Below are 25,102 nucleotides of genomic sequence, written 5' to 3' on the forward strand. Positions count from 1 at the left end.
GACCCTACGGGTTCGAGAACTATGTAGACATGACCTAGAACTATTCTTGGTCAATAACCAATAGCGGAACCTGGATGCCCAAATTGGCTCCTACATATTCTACGAAGATCTTTATCGGTCAAACCGCATAACAACATACTTTGTTCCCTTCGTCATCGGTATGTTACTTGCCAGAGATTCGATCGTCGGTATCTCAATACCTAGTTCAATCTCGTTTCCGGCAAGTCTCTTTACTCGTTCCGTAATACATCATCTCGCAACTAACTCATTAGTTACAATGCTTGCAAGGCTTAAGTGATGTGCATTAACGAGAGGGCCGAGAGATACCTCTCCGACAATCGGAGTGACAAATCCTAATCTCGAAATACGCCAACCCAACAAGTACCTTTGGAGACACCTGTAGAGCACCTTTATAATCACCCAGTTACGTTGTGACGTTTGGTAGCACACAAAGTGTTCCTCTGGTAAACGGGAGTTGCATAATCTCATAGTCATAGGAACATGTATAAGCCATGAAGAAAGCAATAGCAACATACTATACGATCAAGTGCTAAGATAATAGAATGGGTCAAGTCAATCACATCATTCTCCTAATGATGTGATCCCTTAATCAAATGACAACTCTTTGTCCATGGCTAGGAAACATAACCATCTTTGATTAATGAGCTAGTCAAGTAGAGGCATACTAGTGACACTCGGTTTGTCTATGTATTCACACATGTATTACGTTTCCGGTTAATACAATTCTAGCATGAATAATAAACATTTATCATGATATAAGGAAATAAATCATAACTTTATTATTGCCTCTAGGGCATATTTCCTTCAGTCTCCCACTTGCACTAGAGTCAACAATCTAGTTCACATCGCCATGTGATTCAACACCAATATTCACATATATATGTGATTAGTACCCATAGTTCACATCGTCATGTGATCAACACCCAAATGGTTTACTAGAGTCAACAATCTAGTTCACATCGCTATGTGATTAACACCCAAAGAGTACTAAGGTATGATCATGTTTTGCTCATGAGAAAAGTTTAGTCAACGGGTCTGTCACATTCAGAGTCGTATGTATTTTGCAAATATTCTATGTCTACAATGCTCTGCACGGAGCTACTCTAGCTAATTGCTCCCACTTTCAATATGTATCCAGATTGAGACTTAGAGTCATCTGGATCGGTGTAAAAGCTTGCATCGATGTAACTCTTTACGACGAACTCTTTTATCACCTCCATAATCGAGAAACATCTCCTTAGTCCTCACTAAGGATATTCTTGACCGCTGTCCAGTGATCTACTCTTAGATCAAAATTGTATTCCTTTGCTAAACTCAGATCAAGGTATACAATAGGTCTGGTACACAGCATAGCATACTTTATAGAACCTATGACTGAGGCATAGGGAACGACTTTCATTCTCTTTCTATTTTCTACCATGGTCTGGTTTTTGAGTCTTACTCGACATCACACCTTTGTATCACAGGCAAGAACTCTTTCTTTGACTGTTCCATTTTGAACTACTTCAAAATATTGTCAAGGTATGTACTCATTGAAAAATCTTATCAAGCATCTTGATCTATCTCTATAGATCTTGATGCTCAATGTGTAAGCAGCTTCACCGAGGTCTTTCTTTGAAAAACTCCTTTCAAACACTTCTTTATGCTTTCCAGAAAATTCTACATCATTTCCGATCAACAATATGTCATTCACATATACTTATCAGAAAGGCTGTAGTGCTCCCACTCACTTTCTTGTAAATACATGCCTTTCCAAAAGTCTGTATAAAACCATATGCTTTGATCAACTCATCAAAGCGTGTATTCCAACTCCGAGATGCTTGCACCAGTCCATTGATGGATCGCTGGAGCTTGCACATTTTGTTAGCACATTTTGGATCGACAAAACCTTCTGGTTGCATCATATACAACTCTTCTTCCAGAAATCCATTCAGGAACACAGTTTTGATATCCATTTGCCAGATTTCACAAAATGTGGCAATTGCTAACATGATTCGGACAGACTTAAGCATCGCTACAGTTGAGAAAATCTCATTGTAGTCAACACCTTGAACTTGTCGAAAACCTTTTTGTGACAAGTCGAGCTTTGTAGATAGTAACACTACTATCAGTGTCTGTCTTCCTCTTGAAGATCCATTTATTTAACATGGCTTGCTGATCATCGAGCAAGTCAATCAAAGTCCATACTTTGTTCTCATACATGGATCCTATCTCAGATTTCATGGCCTCAAGCCATTTCGTGGAATCTGGGCTCATCATCGCTTCCTCATAGTTCGTAGGTTCATCATGGTCTAGTAACATGACTACTAGAACGGGATTACCGTACCACTTTGGTGCGGATCTTATTCTGGAAGACCTACGAGGTTCAGTAGTAACTTGATCTGAAGCTTCATGATCATCATCATTAACTTCCTCACTAATTGGTGTAGGCATCACTGGAACTGATTTCTGTGATGAACTACTTTCCAATTTGGGAGAAGGTACAATTACCTTATCAAGTTCTACTTTCCTCCTACTCACTTCTTTCGAGAGAAACTCCTTCTCTAGAAAGGATCCATCTTAGCAACGAATCTTGCTCGGATCTGTGATAGAAGGTGTATCCAATAGTTACCTTTGGGTATTCTATGAAGACGCACTTCTCCGATTTGGGTTCGAGCTTATCAGGTGAAAACTTTTTCACATAAGCATCGCAGCCCCAAACTTTAAGAAACGACAACTTTGGTTTCTCGCCAAACCACAGTTCATAAGGCGTCGTCTCAACGGATTTTGATGGTGCCCTATTTAAAGTGAATGCAGCTGTCTCTAATGCATAACCCCAAAACGATAGTGGTAAACCGATAAGAGACATCATAGATCGCACCATATCCAATAAAGTGCGGTTACGACGTTCGGACACACCGTTACGTTGTGGTGTTCTAGGTGGCATGAGTTTGTGAAACTATTCCACATTGTTTTAATTGAAGACCAAACTCGTAACTCAAATATTTGTCTCCGCGATCAAATTGCAGAAACTTTATTTTCTTGTTATGATGATTCTCCACTTCACTCCGAAATTATTTGAACCTTTCAAATGTTTCAGACTTGTGCTTCATTAAGTAGATATACCCATATCTACTCAAATCATCTGTGAAGGTCAGAAAATAATGATACTTGCCACGAGCCTCAACACTCATCGGATCGCATACATCAGTATGTATTATTTCCAATAAGTCAGTTGATCGCTCTATTGTTCCGGAGAACGGAGTCTTTAGTCATCTTGCCCATAAGGCATGGTTCGCAAGCATCAAGTGATTCATAATCAAATGATTCCAAAATCCCATCAGCATGGAGTTTCTTCATGCGCTTTACACCAATATGACCTAAACTGCAGTGCCACAAATAAGTTGCACTATCATTATTAACTTTGCATATTTTGGTTTCAATATTATGAATATGTGTATCACTACGATCGAGATCCAACAAACCATTTTCATTGGGTGTGTAACCATATAAGGTTTTATTCATGTAAACAGAACAACAATTTATTCTCTTACTTAAATGAATAATCGTATTTCAATAAACATGATCAAATCATATTCATGCTCAACGCAAACACCAAATAACACTTATTTAGTTTCAACACTAATCCCGAAAGTATAGGGAGTGTGCGATGATGATCATATCAATCTTGGAACTACTTCCAACACACATCGTCACCTCGCCTTTTTACTATTTTCTGCTTATTCTGCAACTCCTGTTTCGAGTTACTACTCTTAGCAACTGAACCAGTATCAAAATGCCGAGGGGTTGCTATAAACACTAGTAAAGTACACATCAATAACATGTATATCCAATATACCTTTGTTCACTTTTGCCATCCTTCTTATCCGCCAAATAATTGGGGCAGTTCCACTTCCAGTGACTAGTCCCTTTGCAGTAGAAGCACTTAGTCTCAGGCTTAGGACCAGACTTGGGCTTCTTCACTTGAGCAGCAACTTGCTTGCCGTTCTTCTTGAAGTTCCACTTCTTCCCTTTGCCCTTTTCTTGAAACTAGTGGTCTTGTCAACCATCAACACTTGATGCTTTTCTTGATTTCTACCTTCATCGATTTCTGCATCACGAAGAGCTTGGGAATCGTTTTCATCATCCCTTGCATATTATAGTTCGTCATGAAGTTCTACTAACTTGGTGATGGTGACTAGAGAATTCTGTCAATCACTATCTTATCTGGAAGATTAACTCCCACTTGATTCAAGTGATTGTAGTACCCAGACAATCTGAGCACATGCTCACTAGTTGAGCGATTCTCCTCCATCTTTTAGCTATAGAACTTGTTGGAGACTTCATATCTCTCAACTCGGGTATTTGCTTGAAATATTAACTTCAACTCCTGGAACATCTCATATGGTCCATGACGTTCAAAACGTCTTTGAAGTCCCGATTCTAAACTGTTAAGCATGGTGCACTAAACTATCAAGTAGTCATCATATTGAGCTAGCCAAACGTTCATAACGTCTGCATCTGCTCCTGCAATAGGTCTGTCACCAACGGTGCATCAAGAACATAATTCTTCTGTGCAGCAATGAGGATAAACCTCAGATCATGGATCCAATCCGCATCATTGCTACTAACACCTTTCAACATAGTTTACTCTAGGAACACATATAAAAATAAACATATGAAAGCAACAACGCGAGCTATTGATCTACAACATAATTTGCAAAATACTACCAGGACTAAGTTCATGATAAATTAAAGTTCAATTAATCATATTACTTAAGAACTCCCACTTAGAAAGACATCCCTCTAATCTTCTAAGTGATCACGTGATCCAAATCAACTAAACCATAACCGATCATCACGTGAGATGGAGTAGTTTTCAATGGTGAACATCACTATGTTGATCATATCTACTATATGATTCACGCTCGACCTTTTGGTCTCCGTGTTCCGAGGCCATATCTGCATATGCTAGGCTCGTCAAGTTTAACCTGAGTATTCTGCATGTGCAAAACTGGCTTGCACCCGTTGTAGATGGACGTAGAGCTTATGACACCCGATCATCACGTGGTGTCTGGGCACGACGAACTATGGCAACGGTGCATACTCAGGGAGAACACTTCTTGATAATTAGTGAGAGATCATCTTAAAATGCTACCGTCAATCAAAGCAAGATAAGGTGCATAAAAGATAAACATCACATGCAATCAAAATATGTGACATGATATGGCCATCATCATCTTGTGCCTTTGATCTCCATCTCCAAAGCATCGTCATAATTTCCATCGTCACCGGCATGACACCATGATCTCCATCATCTTGATCTATATCAATGTGTCGTCACATGGTCGTCTCGCCAACTATTGCTCTTGCAACTATTGCTATCGCATAGCGATAAACTAAAGCAATTATTTAGCGCTTGCATCTTATGCAATAAAGAGACAACCATAAGGCTCCTACCAGTTGTCGATAACTTCAACAAAACATGATCATCTCATACAACAACTTATATCTCATCACATCTTGATCATATCACATCACAACATGCCCTGCAAAAACAAGTTAGATGTCCTCTACTTTGTTGTTGCAAGTTTTACGTGGCTGCTACGGGCTTAGCAAGAACCGTTCTTACCTACGCATCAAAACCACAACGATAGTTTGTCAAGTTGGTGCTGTTTTAACCTTCGCAAGGACTGGGCGTAGCCACACTCGGTTCAACTAAAGTTGGAGAAACTGACACCCGCTAGTCACATGTGTGCATAGCACGGCGGTAAAACCAGTCTCGCATAAGCGTACGCGTAATGTCGGTCCGGACCGCTTCATCCAACAATACCGCCGAACCAAAGTATGACATGCTGGTAAGCAGTATGACTTGTATCGCCCACAACTCACTTGTGTTCTACTCGTGCATATAACATCAACGCATAAAACCTAGGCTCTGATACCACTGTTGGGGAACGTAGTAATTTCAAAAAAATTCCTACGCACACGCAAGATCATGGTGATGGTATATCAACAAGAGGGGAGAGTGTTGTCCATGTACCCTCGTAGACCGTAAGCGGAAGCGTTATGACAACGCGGTTGATGTAGTCGTACGTCTTCACGATCCGACTGATCCAAGCACCGAACGTACGGCACCTCCGTGTTCAGCACACGTTCAGCTCGATGATGTTCCTCGGGCTTCAATCCAGCAAAGCGTCGGGGATGAGTTCTGTCATCACGACGGCGTGGTGACGATGATGATGTTCTACCGGCGCAGGGCTTCGCCTAAACTCCGCGACGATATGACCGAGGTGGAATATGGTGGAGGGGGCACCGCACACGGCTAAGGAACGATCCGTAGATCAACTTGTGTGTCATGGGGTGCCCCCCTGCCCCCGTATATAAAGGAGCAAGGGGGAAGGAGGCCGGCCCTAGGAGGGGGCGCGCCAAGTGTGGAGTCCTACTAGGACTCCCTAGTCCTAGTAGGATTCCACCTCCCTTGTTGGAGTAGGAGAAGGGGAAAGAGGGGGAGAGGAAGAAGGAAAGGGGGGCTGCGCCCCTTGTCCAATTCGGACCAGAGGGGGGGCGCAGGCCTCCTTCCTTTTGGCCCCTCTCCTCTATTCCCGTATGGCCCAATAAGGCCCATATACTACCCGGCGAATTCCCGTAACTCTCCGGTACTCCGAAAAATACCCGAATCACTCGGAACCTTTCCGAACTCCGAATATAGTCATCCAATATATCGATATTTACGTCTCGACCATTTCGAGACTCCTCGTCATGTCCCCGATCTCATCCGGGACTCCGAACTCCTTCGGTACATCAAAACTCATAAACTCATAATATAACTGTCATAGAAACCTTAAGCGTGCGGACCCTACGGGTTCGAGAACTATGTAGACATGACCTAGAACTATTCTTGGTCAATAACCAATAGCGGAACCTGCATACCCATATTGGCTCCTACATATTCTACGAAGATCTTTATCGGTCAAACCGCATAACAACATACTTTGTTCCCTTTGTCATCGGTATGTTACTTGCCCGAGATTCGATCGTCGGTATCTCAATACCTAGTTCAATCTCGTTTCCGGCAAGTCTCTTTACTCGTTCCGTAATACATCATCTCGCAACTAACTCATTAGTTACAATGCTTGCAAGGCTTAAGTGATGTGCATTACCAAGAGGGCCCAGAGATACCTCTCCGACAATCGGAGTGACAAATCCTAATCTCGAAATACGCCAACCCAAGAAGTACCTTTGGAGACACCTGTAGAGCACCTTTATAATCACCCAGTTACGTTGTGATGTTTGGTAGCACACAAACTGTTCCTCTGGTAAACGGGAGTTGCATAATCTCATAGTCATAGGAACATGTATAAGTCATGAAGAAAGCAATAGCAACATACTATACGATCAAGTGCTAAGCTAACAGAATGGGTCAAGTCAATCACATCATTATCCTAATGATGTGATCCCGTTAATCAAATGACAACTCTTTGTCCATGGCTAGGAAACATAACCATCTTTGATTAATGAGCTAGTCAAGTAGAGGCATACTAGTGACACTCAGTTTGTCTATGTATTCACACATGTATTATGTTTCCGGTTAATACAATTCTAGCATGAATAATAAACATTTATCATGATATAAGGAAATAAATAATAACTTTATTATTGCCTTTAGGGCATATTTCCTTCAATTTGTTCACCCACCGTAATACTTATGCTATCTTGAGAGAAGCCACTAGTGAAACCTATGGCCCCCGGGTCTATCTCTTATCATATAAGCTTTCAATCTACTTTTATTTGCATCTTTACTTTCCAATCTATATCATAAAATACCAAAAATATATTTATCTTATCATATTATCTCTATAAGATCTCACTTTCGCAAGTGGCCGTGAAGGGATTGACAACCCCTTTATCGCGTTGGTTGCGAGTTCTTTCTTTGTTTGTGTAGGTGTGTGGGACTTGTGAGGAGCCTCCTACTGGATTGATACCTTGGTTCTCAAAAACTGAGGTAAATACTTACGCTACTCTGCTGCATCACCCTTTCCTCTTCAAGGAAAACCAACGCAAGCTCAAAAAGTAGTAAGAAGGATTTCTGGTGTCGTTGCCGGGGAGGTCTTTGCTCAAGTCAAGACATATCAAGTACCCATCACAAACTCATCTCCCTCGCATTTACATTATTTGCCATTTGCCTCTCGTTTTCCTCTCCCCCACTTCACCCTTGCCGTTTTATTCGCCCTCTCTTCCCCAATCTCCTCCTCTCTCTTCGCTTGCCTTTTTCTGTTTGCGCGTGTGTTAGATCGTTTACCTTGTCTTAATGGCTAGTCCTCCTATCCTTGTTGTTACTCCCGAACATGAAATTCTTAATTTTAAACAAAGGGAGGGAGAAAATTTAAAAGATGCTTGGCATAGAATTTGCAATGCTCAAAATAAATCTACTAGGAAGCTTTCTACTTCCGTTCTTCTTCGCAATTTTTATGTAGGCATTACTCCTTGGAATAGATGCATTCTTGATACCAATACCGGAGGGGATTTCTTGAGTAGCCATACGTTTGATGCTTACAATGCTATGTTAGATTTGTTTGGCCCACCACCTTTGTTGGTTAATGGAACTGTTTTAACTTTAGAACATGTGATGCAAAGGCTTGAGATTATTGAAAATAAAATTGCCACTTTTGAGTTAATTGAAAATTTGGATAAAAAGATCCACCACCAAATTACCCAATATGGATCTAAGGTTGGGACTACTCTGAAAAATCTTAAAGAAAAGGAACCTATAGTTAATGAAAGAATAGAACAAGATTCTACAAGAATTGGTAAACTTGAGGATATAATTAGTAATTTAGGGTCTGCCTTTTCATCTAGGAAAAATACTCCAACTCCTCCTATTAAATTTGGCAAATTAATGTATGTTCCTAAAAATAAGGGTGAATCTTCTAGTAAAGAAAATGCGGATCTCAAATCCATAAGTGTTCACCCTAGTTTTTCCACTATCATAAGGGAACCTTTTGTTTCAAATGAGTGTCTTGATTTCTTGCCTAAGAGCTTAGTCATTGCTAAAAAGAAAGAAACTCCTAAAAATTATAAGTGCGCTATTGAAGAATCAAGTGCCAAAGATGGCACTAGCTAGATCTATCCTCGCTTTTATGCCTAGCTTGGGGCGTTAAACAATAGCGCTAGTTGGGAGGCAACCCAATTTTATTTGTGTTTTTTCTGTTCCTGTTTAGTAATAAATTTTGCATCTACTTTCTGTTTAGATGTGTTTTCATGTTTTATTTAGTGTTTGTGCTAAGTAGAACCTATAGGATAACCTATGGTGATAGTTAATTTGATTCTGCTAAAAAACAGAAACTTTGCGCTCACGAGAAACAATTCAATAAATCACAGAAACGTGCTTTTGTGTTGATTCTTTTTGCTGTATATCAATAGACAAATTGCCTAGGACTTCCTATTTTGGTAGGACTTTTGGAGTTCCATAAGTATTAGAAAGTTACAGATTGCTACAGACTGTTCTGTTTTTGACAGATTCTGCCTTTTGTGTGTTGTTTGCTTATTTTGATGCATCTATGGCTAGTATGTAAGGATATGAACCATAGAGAACTTAGAATACAGTAGTTTTAACACCAATATAAATAAAGAATGAGTTCATTACAGTACCTTATGTGATGGTTTTTCTTTCTTGCATTAACGGAGCTTATAAGATTTCCTGTTCAGTTTTGTGTTGTGAAGTTTTCAAGTTTTGGGTAAAGATTTGATGGACTATGGAATAAGGAGTGGCAAGAACCTAAGCTTGGGGATGCCCATGGCACCCCAATATATTCAAGAATAGCCAAAAGCCTAAGCTTGGGTATGCCCCGGGAAGTCATCCCCTCTTTCGTCTTTGTTCATTGGTAACTTTACTTGGAGCTATATTTTTATTCGCCACATGATATGTGTTTTGCTTGGAGCGTCTTGTATGATATTAGTTTTTGCTTTTTAGTTTACCACAATCATCCTTGCTGTACACACCTTTTGGGAGAAACCCACTTGATTGGAATTTATTAGAATACTCTATGTGCTTCACTTATATCTTTTGAGCTAGATAATTTTGCTCTGTGTGCTTCACTTATATTTTCTAGAGCACGGCGGTGGCTTTATTTTGAAGAAATTGTTGATCTCTAATGCTTCACTTATATTATTTTGAGAGTCTTTTAGAACAGCATGGTATTTGCTATGGTTATAAATTTGGTCCTAGAATGATGAGCATCCAAGTTAGGTACAATAAAAACTATCATAGAAAGTGAATTAAAAGTTATGATCAATTTGATGCTTGATAATTGTTTTGATATATGAAGGTGGTAATATTAGAGTCATGCTAATTGGGTAATTATGAAATTGAGAAATACTTGTGTTGAAGTTGACAAGTCCCGTAGCATGCACGTATAGTAAAAGTTATGTGACAAATTTGTTGCACGGGATGCTCTTTTAATTGTCTTCCTTACGAGTGGAGGTCGGGATCGCGTGATGGTTAACTCCTACCAACCCTTCCCCTAGGATCATGCATTGTAGTACTTTGCTTCGAGGGCAAGTAGACTTTTGCAACAAGTATATGAGTTCTTTGTGACTAATGTAAGTCCGTGGACATGCGCACACTTACCCTTCACTTTGCTAGCCTCTATTATGCCGCGCAACTTTCGCCGGTATTATGAACTGTAAGTGCATCTAGTGCCCCTTAGTGATTTTGGTGTATTGAAGACTTATAGGTTAAGAGACTGATGCGTTTGTGAGTGTACACAGGTCTATAAGTCTATGAGGAGTTTGATATTTACAGAGAAAGTCGACCCCTAAAAATGAAGTTCTTCGACTGAAGACTTTGGATTTCTGAAGACTTTCTGAAGACTTTGAAAGTGAAGAAATTGGTGTGACCTTGAAGACTTGGAAATCATTCGAGGAACATGAAGCGTGAAGACTTTGTTTTCATAATTTCATTTTCTCTTTCTTGAGTCATAGGAAACACCGTACTGTTAAATGGGGTCGAGGAAATACTAAGGAAAATTTTCCATGTGATGCTCAACTAAAAATCCTACACCTACCAAACCCTTCGAGTGAAGCCATTGGAAATCTCATACAGTTCAGTCAATTTCTTCAGTGACAGAGATGAAGTTCTTCTGGTCGCTGAGGAATTTTTTCTGACTGAGAGTTAGGAATTTGCCAGTGCGGATTGCCTACACAGTGAGGAACATGATAGCCCTGAGGAATTTGAGAGTCAAAATTACGACCGTTGTTGTGCTACACGCCAGGTGTCCCAAAATATCTACCCACCTAACGGTCATATCATTGAAGGGCATTTATGTCTTATCATGTCGGTCTGCTCCCTAGGCTATAAATAGCCGCCCCTACAACCACTAGCTGGTTGGCTGCTCCGAGAGAAACTAACACTTGTCATTTGAGAGCAACCCATCCTCGGAGGACTTTGAGCGAAAATCATCAAGTGAGGAAAACCCAAACCCAAACACCTTCAAACCCAAAGTGATTGAGCATCACTAAAGAGATTGATCATGTGTGGATCCGACGCTTGTTACCTTTGAAGACTGTGCTTCTTCTAGATGGTTAGGCGTCAAGGTCTAGAGCATCCAAGAGGAATTGTGGATCGCCGAGTGACCGGGTTTGTGAAGGTTCGGAAGTCACCTGAAGACTTACCACGAGTGATTGGGCAAGGTCTGTGTGACTTTAGCTCAAGGAGAATACGGTGAGGACTGTGTGTTCGGGACTGTGTGTCCTCGAGTTCAAATACTCAGCCGCTCCAACCAGATGTACAACTGAGACAGCAGTTGGAACTGGTCTACCAAATCTTTGTCTTCACCAAGCTTACTGGTTCTATATTCCTCAACTCTTTCATTTCCTCAATTCAGTTGTGAGTGCTTGTTCATATCTGTTTGAAGACTTTGACTGAAGACTTTCTCAATTTCTCAGTTCAATTTCTTCAGTCTGTTCGTCTTCATCTTGTGTTATCCTGTGTTTACGCTTTCTGTACTCTATGTTTGTCTTCATTTCATCATGATGACTATGCTTGTGTTCTGTTATGTTTACTTCTGAGTACTTATTCCGCTGCAAGTAGTTCTTCGCTAAGGAATTTCCTCACTAGCAAATTCCTCAGTGAAGAATTCATAAAAATCGCCTATTCACCCCCCTCTAGTCGATATAATGCACTTTCAATTGGTATCAGAGCAAGGTACTCCCTTGTTCTATGTGATTTTGGTTTAACCTCCTGGAGTTTTAGTTATGTCGACCGCAGGTATGATCAAGGTCTCTGTTGGGTGTCCTACCTTCGACGGGACGGACTACCCCTACTAGAAGAATAATATGTGAATGCATCTTGAGGCAATTGATAACGATCTCTGGTATGTTGTGGAAAATGGTGTTCCCTCAGTCACATCTTCTTTGAATGCTACTGATGTGAAGAGATTCAAGCAACTCGATTCTCAAGCGAAGAACATCATATGTGGCCATCTAAGCAAAGGGCAATATGGAAGAGTGGGTGCTTTGGAATCAGCTAAGCTTATCTGGGATAGGGTATCCAAAGTGAATGAAGGAGTCTCAACTCAACGTGATTCTCGTGTTAAGGTTCTTTGCAATCTCTTTAACCGCTTCAAAAGACTCGAAAATGAAAATGTTCAGCAAACCTTCGATCGCCTCACTGACATCTCAAATGAGCTTCAAGCGCTTGGCGCCACTGACATCACCGACCATGAGGTGGTGAAGAAATTGCTGAGATCGCTCGATTCTTCATTTGACACTATGGCACTAATGATTCAAGAGCGTGCTGATTACAAGTCACTTGATCCCGCTGATATCCTCGAGAGGTTAAACACTCATGAGTTCCAGCTTGCTGAGAAGAGAGATATCTATGGTTCAATCTATGGAAAACCACGTGCTCTGAAGGCTAAGGCAGTCACTGAGTCTGAAGATGAAGACTCTGGCAGCAGCCTTGGCGATCCTGATGACTGAGCCAGGAACTAGCACTTCTTGTGGAGAAATTTCAGAAGTTCTCAAGACGTGGTCACTTTGGAAAATCCTCAAGGAGTAATGATTCCTCATCCAGTGATTACAAGAAAAGGCTATGCCACAAATGCAAGAAGCCTGGTCACTACATTCAAGATTGTCCTCAGTGGGATAAGGAATTAAAGAAGAAGAAATACAAGGATTACAATTCTGATGATGCCAAGAAGAAGAAGAAGAAATGTTCAAAGTCTTCATCATCAAAATCCTCAAAATCTTCATCTCACAAGAAGAGCAGCTCCAAGAAGGCTCGAGCATTCATAGGCAAGGAAATGGACTCTGAGGCTGAATCTGAGGAACAAGAGGAACATGAGGCATCCGAGGAGTCCGAGTCTGGTGTGGCGAGTCTAGCTCTCGCTACTGCATTCGCCAGCAAGTCTATCTTCAACTCTGAAGAAAATGACATCACCAACAAGGCTGATGAAGGTAATGATGACTATGCTCCCACCTATTGCTTCATGGCAAAGGGTGCCAAGGTAACTAACTACCCCTCCTCTGAATCTAGTGAGGATGAATCTGATGAAAACCTCAAGCCCAACTACTCTAAAACCTTGACTGCAAATCTTCAAAGACACCAGTCCAAGTTTGACAATCTTCAAGGTCATCATAACACTCTCTTATCTGATCACGAGAAGCTTTCTTATGAATTTCTTCAAAGAAAGCAAGATCTTGAGAATCTAAGAGTGAGTTATGAAGATCTTCAGAAGGAGCGTGATTCATTACTTGCTCAACAAATCAGCGCTACTCAAGAAGAATTTGTTCCTCCATGTCTAAAGTGCATTCAACGTGAATCTTCTAATTCCTCACCTGAATGTTCAAATGCTTCTAATGCTACAAATTCTTCACCTGTCTCTGCTATCACTAATTCCTCATTTGAGGACATTGCTAGTATCACTGATGATGCAGGGTTGAAGGAATTGTACATGACAGGCATGTACAAAAGCCTCAAAGGGCATCAAACTCTTTGTGATGTGCTTAAAAACCAGATCCTCAACAGGAACCCTAGGAAAGAGGGTATTGCCTTTGAGAGGAAACTCAATGCTGATGGAACATATTGGAAGCCTGAGCAGTACCCCAAAACCTCATGGGTTGCTGCAAAGGGACCTCCAGTTGATCCATCCAATTTATCTGGCTTTACATGTGAATCTCCTCATTCTTCTGATGAGTAATTTGACTCCAACTATAAACTGTTCAAAAATCAGAATGGTGAAGTATTTGCTAGATATGTTGGCACTAACTGCATGAACGGTTCTCCTATGAAGAAAATTTGGGTTCCCAAAAGGTGCCTTGAAAGTCTTCAGGTGAATGTCCTCTTGACACCACCTGTGAAGAATAGGAACCCCAGATCAAATTCTTCATATGGACCAAATTCTTCATATGGATCCAAGTCCTCATACGGGCAAAATTCCTCACGTGGATCAAATTCCTCAAAAGGATCAAAGTCCTCACATGATTATCATCGTGCTAACCCCTCTGTTTCGCAGGGAAAGGCTAAGGCCTATGAATATGAGCATTATTCTTCTAATCATTATGTTCATAAGTCCTCGAAGAATTTCTCTGCCTATTCATATGCTTATCCTAACCCCTCCTATGTGAAACGAAGTGGACTGGCTTCTATGCCACCATTCTCATATGGTGCTCGCAGAGTGATGAACTCTTTGCCACCCCTTGAGATGTGGGTGGTGAAGAAAAAGAACTAATCTCTTATGCAGGGTCAGGTCTCCAGATGTGCTCAAAATGTCTGAAGAATTTGCTGGAGACCCGAACACTGCCTGAAAGGACGTAGGCTAATCATGAAGAAATGAACTTTCATTTCTCACGTCCTCATACTGTTTTATCTGTTCTGCTGCTTGATGAAGTTGATCTAATGATATTGATGTCATATTCTTCACTGATGAAGTATATGAGTTCGTAAGTTTTACTAATTCATCTGCAGGATGATCAACCCAAAGCCAATGAGTGGGTCCTCGATAGTGGATGTACAAATCACATGACTGGTGATAAGAATCTATTGATGGATGCTCCCTTATCACCATCGCATCTGAAGCATATCATCTTCGCTGACAAAGGCAAAAGTCAGGTATTGGGTCTAGGTAAGGTTGAGATCTCAAAGGATCAACACATGGACAAAGTCATGCTTGTCGAGTCCGTAGGATACAAACTTAATAACCCACAAGTGTAGGGGATCGCAACAGCTTTCGAGGGTAGAGTATTCAACTCAAATTTATTGATTCGACACAAGGGGAGCCAAAGAATATTATTGAGTATTAGCAGTTGAGTTGTCAATTCAACCACACCTGGATAACTTAGTATCTGCAACAAAGTATTTAGTAGCAAAGTAGTATGATAATAATGGTAACGATAGCAAGAGTAATATTTTTGGGTTTTGTAGTGATTGTATCAATAGCAACGGAAAAGTAAATAAGCAAAGCACAAGATGTGAAAAGCTCGTAGGCAATGGATCAGTGATTGATAATTATGTCGGATGCGATTCCTCATGTAATAGCTATAACATAGGGTGTCACGTAACTAGCTCCAATTCATCAATGTAATGTAGGCATGTATTCCGAATATAGTCATACGTGCTTATGGAAAAGAACTTGCATGACATCTTTTGTCCTACCCTCCCGTGGCAGCGGGGTCCTAGTGGAAACTAAGGGATATTAAGGCCTCCTTTTAATAGAGAACCAGACCAAAGCATTAAAACATAGTGAATACATGAACTCCTCAAACTACGTTCATCACCAGAAGTATCCCGATTATTGTCACTTCGGGGTTGTCGGATCATAACACATAATAGGTGACTGTAGAATTGCAATATAGGATCAAGAACACACATATATTCATGAAAACATAATAGGTTCAGATCTAAAATCATGGCACTCGTGCCCTAGTGACAAGCATTAAGCATAGCAAAGTCATAGCAACATCAATCTCAGAACATAGTGGATATTAGGGATCAAACCCTAACAAAACTAATTTAATTACATGGTAACTCTCATCCAACCCATCACCGTCCAGCAAGCCTACGATGGAATTACTCACGCACAGCGGTGAGCATCATAAAATTGGTGATGGAGGATGGTTGATGATGACGATGGCGACGAATCCCCCTCTCTGCAGCCCTGAACGGACTCCAGATCAGCCCTCCCGAGAGATATTAGGGCTTGGCGGCGGCTCCGTATCGTAAAACACGATGAAACTTCCTATCTGATTTTTTTCTCCGCGAGACGGAATATATGGAGTTGGAGTTGAGGTCGGCGGAGCTGCAGGGGGCCCACGAGACAGGGGGGCGCGCCCAGAGGGGGTGGGCGCACCCCCACCCTCGTGGATAGGGTGTGGCCCCCCTGGTCTTCATCCTTTGCCAGTATTTTTTATATTTTCTAAAACTTATCTCCGAGGATTTTCAGGTCATTCCGAGAACTTTTGTTTTCTACACATAAAACAAAATCATGGCAGTTCTGCTGAAAACAGCGTCAGTCCGGGTTAGTTTCATTCAAATCATGCAAGTTAGAGTCCAAAACAAGGGCAAAAGTGTTTGGAAAAGTAGATACATTGGAGACGTATCAACTCCCCCAAGCTTAAACCTTTGCTTGTCCTCAAGCAATTCAGTTGATAAACTGAAAGTGAAAAAGAAAAACTTCTACAAACTCTATTTGCTCTTGTTGTTATAAACTTGCAAAGCCAGCATTCAGGTTTCAGCAAATATTATGAACTAACCATACTCACAATAACACCTCGGTCTCACAATTACTCATATCAATGGCATAATCAGCTAGCGAGCCATAATAATAAAACTCGGATGACAACACTTTCTCAAAACAATCATAACATGATATAACAAAATTGTATCTCGCTGGCCCTTTCTGAGACCGCAAAACATAAATGCAGAGCACCTTTAAAGATCAAGGACTGACTAAACATTGTAATTCATGGTAAAAGAGATCCAGTCAAGTCATACCCAATATAAACCAATAATAATGAATGCAAATGACAGTGTGCTCTCCAATGGGTGCTTTTTAATAAGAAGGTGATGACTTAACATAAAAGTAAATAGATAAGCCCTTCGCAGAGGGAAGCAGGGATTTGTAGAGGTGCCAGAGCTCGATTTTAAAATAGAGATTGAATAACATTTTAAGCGGCATACTTTCACTGTCAACACAGCAACTATGAGATGGTTGTATCTTCCATACTACATGCATTATAGGCAGTTCCCAAACAGAATGGTAAAGGTTTATACTCCCCCACCACCAACAAGCATCAATCCATGGATTGCTCGAAACAACGAGTGCCTCCAACTAACAACAACCCTGGGGGAGTTTTGTTTAATTATATTGATTTGCTTTGATCTTTTTGGATCATGGGATTGGGCATCCTGGTTACCGGCCCTTTCTCGTGCATGAGGAGCGGAGTCCACTCCTCTTGAGAATAACCCACCTAGCATGGAAGATATAGGAATCCCTAGTTGAAACATGAGCTACTCGAGCATACAAAACAGAATTTCATTTGAAGGTTTGGAGTTTGGCACATAAAATTTTACTTGGAACGGCAGGTAGATACCGCATATAGGAAGGTATGGTGGACTCATATGGAATAACTTTGGGGTTTAAGGAGTTTGGATGCACAAGCAGCATTCCCGCTTAGTACAGGTGAAGGTTAGCAAAAGACTGGGAAGCGACCAACTGAGAGAGTGAAAACAGTCATAAACATGCATTAAAATTAATTCACACCGAGTACAAGCATGAGTAGGATATAATCCACCATGAACATAAATATTGTGAAGGCTATGTTGATTTGTTTCAACTACATGCGTGAACATGTGCCAAGTCGAGTCACTCAATTCATTCAAAGGAGGATATCATCCCATCATACCACATCATAATCATTCTAATAGCATGTTGGCACGCAAGGTAAACCATTATAACTCATAGCTAATCAAGCATGGCACAAGCAACTATAATCTCTAAGTGTCATTGCAAATATGTTTACTTCATAATAAGTTGAATCAGGAACGATGAACTCATCATATTTACAAAAACAAGAGAGGTCGAGTTCATACCAGCTTCTCTCATCTCAATCAGTCCATCATATATCGTCATTATTGCCTTTCACTTGCACGATCGAATGATGTGTATAATAATAATAGTGCATGTGCATTGGACTAAGCTGGAATCTGCAAGCATTCAACTCAAGAGAGAAGACAGAGTAATATGGGCTCTAAGGTAAATACACAATCATGCATATGAGAGCCGCTAAACATTTTCAATATGGTCTTCTACTCTCGACCCTCAAAGGAAAGAAAAGAAAATAAAACTATTTACACGGGAAAGCTCCCAACAAGTAAAAGAAGAACGAGAAATCTTTTTGGGTTTTCATTTTAATTTCTACTACAAGCATGGAAATTAAACTAACTATTTTTTTGGTTTTTCTTAAGGTTTATCAAACACACAAGAAGAAAACTAAAAAAAAGAAAATTAAACTAGCATGGATAATACAATGAAAGAGTATGAGCACCGACGACTAGAATAGTGTGTGAACATGAATGTAAAGTCGGTGAGAAATACGTACTCCCCCAAGCTTAGGCTTTTGGCCTAAGTTGGTCTAATGCCACGGACCGAGGCTACTCTCCCCGGTGTACTGAGGGGTGTAATCAGGATACCACTGGCTGGCCGTCTCCTCCAAATCCCACTAGTAAGATGATGCACGGTAAGGGTCCAGCGAAGGTTCCGGCTTGGGCTCAGGTTCTGGAGTGGATGCTTGGCCTCGATGAGCATACACTGCTTCCGGTGTGACAAGATAATTATCTGCAGTCAAATCAAACAACAGAGGTGCAGGCAGAATAATAGTCTCATTGTGTTTCTTATTAAACCTCAAGTTATACAAGAGCATCCTATCATCATTATGAACAATAAACTCATGTGCTACCATGCTCTTGTAATCTAAAATGTAAGGAGGCAATATTGTCTCCTCTTTCTCATGGTGCCTAATAGGTATCTCGAAATGTTTAGCAAGACGTGCAGCATAGATACCTCCAAGGATGGCCCCCTTTGTACGATTTAGACTTAACCGTTTAGCAATAACGGCACCCATACTAAAACTATTATCACCAAACAAGGCATGGAACAGAATAATAATGTCGGGAACACTGAAGTTTCCACTATTTCCACGACCAATTAAGCATCGACTAGCAGATAAGGCAAAGTAGCGTAAAACAGGAAAGTGTATGCTAGTGATTCTCGCATCGGAACCCTTCTTCGGATCCCCTACAGTAATGGTGTTAACAAAGCCATCCACATCTTTACAATGTGGTTCATCTAATCTGCCCTCAAAGGGTATTCTACATACAGCACAAAAATGACGTAAAGACATTTCCTTGAATTCATCATATAAATGAAATGATATTGAAGGCGGTGATTTCTTAGGATAATAATAAAAGTTTTGCACAAAGGTATTGGTAAGTAAGAGATACTGATCGATCCGGTTGTGGAGGAAATCGGTGAGGCCTGTGTTCTTGATCAAAGAATAAAAATCTTCATAAATTCCAGCTTCTCTCAAGAAATCATCACAAGGCCATTCACACGGCCGTACTTCCGCCATGCGAGGAAGATTATACTTGGCCTTTTCCTTCTCTTTAGCTTGTTTTTCCTGGGAGCCTTGGCTAGAAGAGCCCCTCAAAAATCTCTTTAACATTTTCTGAAAATTTCTGAAATTTAAGTAACTTCAAAATAAATGTGAATAAAACTAAACAAGATTGATAGCAACTACTCCTACAACTGCCTAGAGCCTAGATCATGCATTAGAATTACTTGGGACCTCATAAATTTAACATGCAAGCTCAAGAACAGGGTCACTAAGACAGCAAGGATTTGCAATGAATAAAGCACTAGAACAAAAACTAATTGGACCAATGGAGGAGTCACATACCAAGCAAAAATCTCCCAAAGCAGTTTTGTGAATAGAGCTTTGAGCACGGAGATCGAAAATCGTAGCAAAATGAGCTAGAACTCATGCTTGAGCTGGATGGGGATTTTTTTGGGAAGAAGATGGAGTGTGTGGGTGCTGGCATAAGTTGAGGGGGTCCAACAGGGGGCCACGAGACAGGGGGCGCGCCCAGGGGGTATGGGCGCGCCCTCCAGCCTTGTGGCCAGGTGGAAGACCCCCCTGCAGTGTTGTCAGTGCCTAAAATCCTCAAATATTCCATAAAAATCATACTAAATTTGCACGGCATTTGGAGCACTTTTATTTTCGGGATATTTTTCATTGCATGGATAATTTAGAAAATAGACAGATAATACCATTTTATTTTTTTCTTTATTTATTCTAAATAACAGAAAGTAAAAAAAGGGTACAAAAGATTGTGCCTTCTAGTTTCATCCATCTCATGATCATCAAAATGAATCCACTAACAGGGTTGATCAAGTCTTGTTAACAAACTCATTTCGAATAACACGGAGCCGGAGAAATTTCGAATAACACTAAGTTACCTCAACGGGGATATGAAAATCCCCATAATAAGAATATCATAGTTTTTCTTGACAGTAGGGAGAGGAAATTCAAAACCTCCAATAATAATTGATGGAATTTTCCACTAGAATTTATGATGTGAACTTGAGGTTGTTTCCTCGGAAAATGTACCGTATGCTCATTTCCATTAACATGAAAGGTGACACTGCCTTTGTTGCAATCAATAACAGCACCTACAGTATTTAAAAAAAGTCTACCGAGGATGATCGACATACTGTCGTCCTCAGGAATATCAAGAATGACGAAGTCTGTTAAGATAGTAACATTAACAACAACAGGCATGTCCTCACAAATGCCGACAAGTATAGCAGTTGATTTATCAGCCATTTGCAAGGATATCTTAGTGGGTGTCAACTTACTTTATTCAAGTCTACGGTACAAGGAAAGAGGCATAACACTAACACCGGCTCCTAAATCACATAAAGCAGTTTTAACATAATTTCTTTTTATGGAGCATGGTATAGTGGGTACTCCGGGATCACCAAGTTTCTTAGGTATTCCACCCTTAAAGGTATAGTTGGCAAGCATGGTGGAAATCTCAGCTTCAGGTATTTTCCTTTTATTAGTAATGATATCTTTCATATATTTAGCATAAGGGTTTGTTTTAAGCATATCGGTTAAGCGCATGCGTAAGAAAATAGGTCTAATCATTTCAGCAAAACGCTCAAAGTCCTCATCATCCTTTGTCTTGGATGGTTTAGGAGGAAAGGGCATGGGTTTCTGAACCCATGGTTCTCTTTCCCTACCATGCTTTCTAGCAACAAAATGTCTCTTATCATAACGTTCGTTTCTTGATTGTGGGTTATCAAGACCAACAGCAGGTTCAATTTCTATATCATTGTTATTACTAGGTTGAGCATCTACATGAACATCATTATTAGCATTATCATTAGGTTCATGTTCATCTCCGACTTGTGTTTCAGCATCAGAGATAGAAGTATCATTAGGATTCTCAGGTGTTTCTACATTAGGTTCACTAGAAGCATGCAAAGTCCTATCATTTTTCTTTTTCTTCTTCTTAAAAGAACTAGGAGCATCTAGATTATTATTCTGAGAATCTTGTTCAATCCTCTTAGGGTGGCCTTCAGGATACAAAGGTTCCCGAGTCATTTTACCAGTTCTAGTAGCCACTCTAACAGCAAAGTCATGTTTATTATTTAGTTCATCAAGAAAATCATTCTGAGCCTTAAGTACTTGTTTAGCTTGAGTGGCAACCATAGAGACATGTTTACTAGTGAGTTTAAGTTCACCTTTAACTCTAGCTATATAATCATTCAAACATCCAATCATATAAGCATTATTTTTCAATTGTCTACTAACATAATCATTGAAATTTGCTTGTTTATCCATAAAGTCATCAAATTTATCTAAGCAAGGGCTGTGAAATTTAGTAGAAGGGATTTCAACTTTATCATATCTATGAAGAGAATTTACCTTTACTACGTGTGTCGGGTTATCAAGACAATGTGGTTCTTCGACAGGTGGTATATTAAGACCATGTATTTCTTCAATAGGAGGTAAATTCTTAATGTTTTCAGCTTTTATACCTTTTTCTTTCATTGATTTCTTTGCTTCTTGCATATCTTCAGGACTGAGAAATAGAACACCTCTCTTCTTTGGAGTGGGTTTAGGAATAGGCTCAGGAGTTGGCTCAATTGGTTCAGGAATTGCCTCAAGAATTGGCTCACGAAGAGTCCAATTATTTTCATTTGCCAACATATTGTTCAATAATAATTCAGCTTGGTCGACTATTCTTTCCCTGAAAACACAACCAGCACAACTATCCAAGTGGTCCTTGGAAGCATCAGTTAGTCCATTATAAAAGATATCATGTATTTCATTTTTCTTAAGAGGATGATCACACAAAGCATTAAGTAATCGGAGAAGCCTCCCCCAAGCTTGTGGGAGACTCTCTTCTTTGATTTGCACAAAGTTATATATTTCCCGCAAGGCAGCTTGTTTCTTATGAGCAGGGAAATATTTTGCAGAGAAGTAATAAATCATATCCTGAGGACTACACACACAACCAGGATCAAGATAATTAAACCAAGTCTTAGCATCACCCTTTAATGAGAACGGGAATATCTTAAGGATATAATAATATGAGACTTCTCATCATTAGTAAACAGGGTGGCTATATCATATAACTTGGTGAGATGTGCCACAACAGTTTCAGATTTAGTGCCGTAAAAAGGATCGGATTAAACTAAAGTAATAATCTCAGGATCAATAGAGAATTCATAATCCTTATCAGTAACAAAGATAGGTGAAGTGGCAAAAGCAGGGTCATGTTTCATTCTAGCATTTAGAGTCTTTTGTTTTAGCTTAGCTAACAATTTCTTAAGATCTGTTCTACAATTGCAAGCAAGAAAATCTCTAGCAGTTTCTTCATCCATAACATAACCCTCAGGAACAACAGGCAATTCATAATTAGGAGTAGAACCTTCATCATCACTTTCATCAATAATTTCATTCTCCCTAGCCTTAGTAAGTTGTTCATCAAGAAATTCACCCAATGGCACAGTAGTATCAAGCATAGAAGTAGTTTCATCATAAGTATCATGCATAGCAGAAGTGGCATCATCAATAACATGCGACATATCAGAATCATAGCAGTAGCAGGTTTAGGTGTCGCAAGCTTATTCATAACATAAGGAGAATCTAGTGTAGAGCTAGATGGCAGTTCCTTACCTCCCCTCGTAGTTGAGGGATAAATTTTGGTTCTTTGATCTTTCAAGTTCTTCATAGTGATCAGCAGATATAAATCCCAAGTGACTCAGCGAATAGAGCTCTGCTCCCCGGCAACGGCGCCAGAAATTAGTCTTGATAACCCACAAGTGTAGGGGATCGCAACAGCTTTCGAGGGTAGAGTATTCAACCCAAATTTATTGATTCGACAAGGGGAGCCAAAGAATATTATTGAGTATTAGCAGTTGAGTTGTCAATTCAACCACACCTGGATAACTTAGTATCTACAGCAAAGTATTTAGTAGCAAAGTAGTATGATAATAATGGTAATGATAGCAAGAGTGATATTTTTGGGTTTTGTAGTGATTGTAACAATAGCAACGGAAAAGTAAATAAGCGAAGCACAAGATGTGAAAAGCTCGTAGGCAATGGATCAGTGATGGATAATTATGTCGGATGCGATTCCTCATGTAATAGCTATAACATAGGGTGACACAGAACTAGCTCCAATTCATCAATGTAATGTAGGCATGTATTTCGAAGATAGTCATACGTGCTTATGGAAAAGAACTTGCATGACATCTTTTGTCCTACCCTCCCATGGCAGCGGGGTCCTAGTGGAAACTAAGGGATATTAAGGCCTACTTTTAATAGAGAACCGGACCAAAGCATTAACACATAGTGAATACATGAACTCCTCAAACTACGGTCATCACTGAGAAGTATCCCGATTATTGTCACTTCGGGGTTGTCGGATCGTAACACATAATAGATGACTATAGACTTGCAATATAGGATCAAGAACACACATATATTCATGAAAACATAATAGGTTCAGATCTGAAATCATGGCACTCGGGCCCTAGTGACAAGCATTAAGCATAACAAAGTCATAGCAACATCAATCTCAGAACATAGTGGATACTAGGGATCAAGCCCTAACAAAACTAACTTGATTACATGGTAAATCTCATCCAACCCATCACCGTCCAGCAAGCCTACGATGGAATTACTCACGCACGGCGGTGAGCATCATGAAATTGGTGATGGAGGATGGTTGATGATGACGATGTCGATGAATCCCCCTCTCCGGAGCCCCGAACGGACTCCAGATCAGCCCTCCCGAGAGAGATTAGGGTTTGCGGCGGCTCCGTATAGTAAAACACGATGAAACTTCCACTCTGATTTTTTCTCCCCAAGATGGAATATATGGAGTTGGAGTTGAGGTCAGCGGAGCTGCAGGGGGCCCACGAGACAGGGGGGCGCGCCCAGAGGGGGTGGGCGCCCCCCCCCACCCTCGTGGACAGAGTGTGGGCCCCCTGGTCTTCATCTTTTGCCAGTATTTTTTATATTTTCTGAAACCTATCTCCGAGGATTTTCAGGTCATTTCGAGAACTTACCTTTTCTACACATAAAACAACATCATGGCAGTTCTGCTGAAAACAACGTCAGTCCGGGTTAGTTTCATTCAAATCATGCAAGTTAGAGTCCAAAACAAGGGCAAAAGTGTTTGGAAAAGTAGATACGTTGGAGACATATCAAACCTCATGTCTGTCTCGATGCTTTGTGATCTCGATATGGTTGTTGTCTTTGGCAAATATCGTTGTGTTGTGATCTTGGAAGCTGACAATTCCAAAGTCTTCGAAGGCTTTAGGAGAGGAGACTTGTACATTGTTGATTTCTCTACAGGACCACAACCGGCCGTATGCCTACTTGCAAAAGCTTCAGAAGGCTGGCCATGGCATCGACGACTTGGTCATGCTGGCATGAGGAATCTGCACACGCTTGCGAAGAATAAGCATGTCATTGGCATTGATAATGTCAAATTCCTCAAGGATCATTTATGCGGAGCCTGTGA

This window comes from Triticum aestivum, chromosome 1B (assembly GCF_018294505.1).
Source record: "Triticum aestivum cultivar Chinese Spring chromosome 1B, IWGSC CS RefSeq v2.1, whole genome shotgun sequence".
Lineage (NCBI taxonomy): Eukaryota > Viridiplantae > Streptophyta > Magnoliopsida > Poales > Poaceae > Triticum > Triticum aestivum.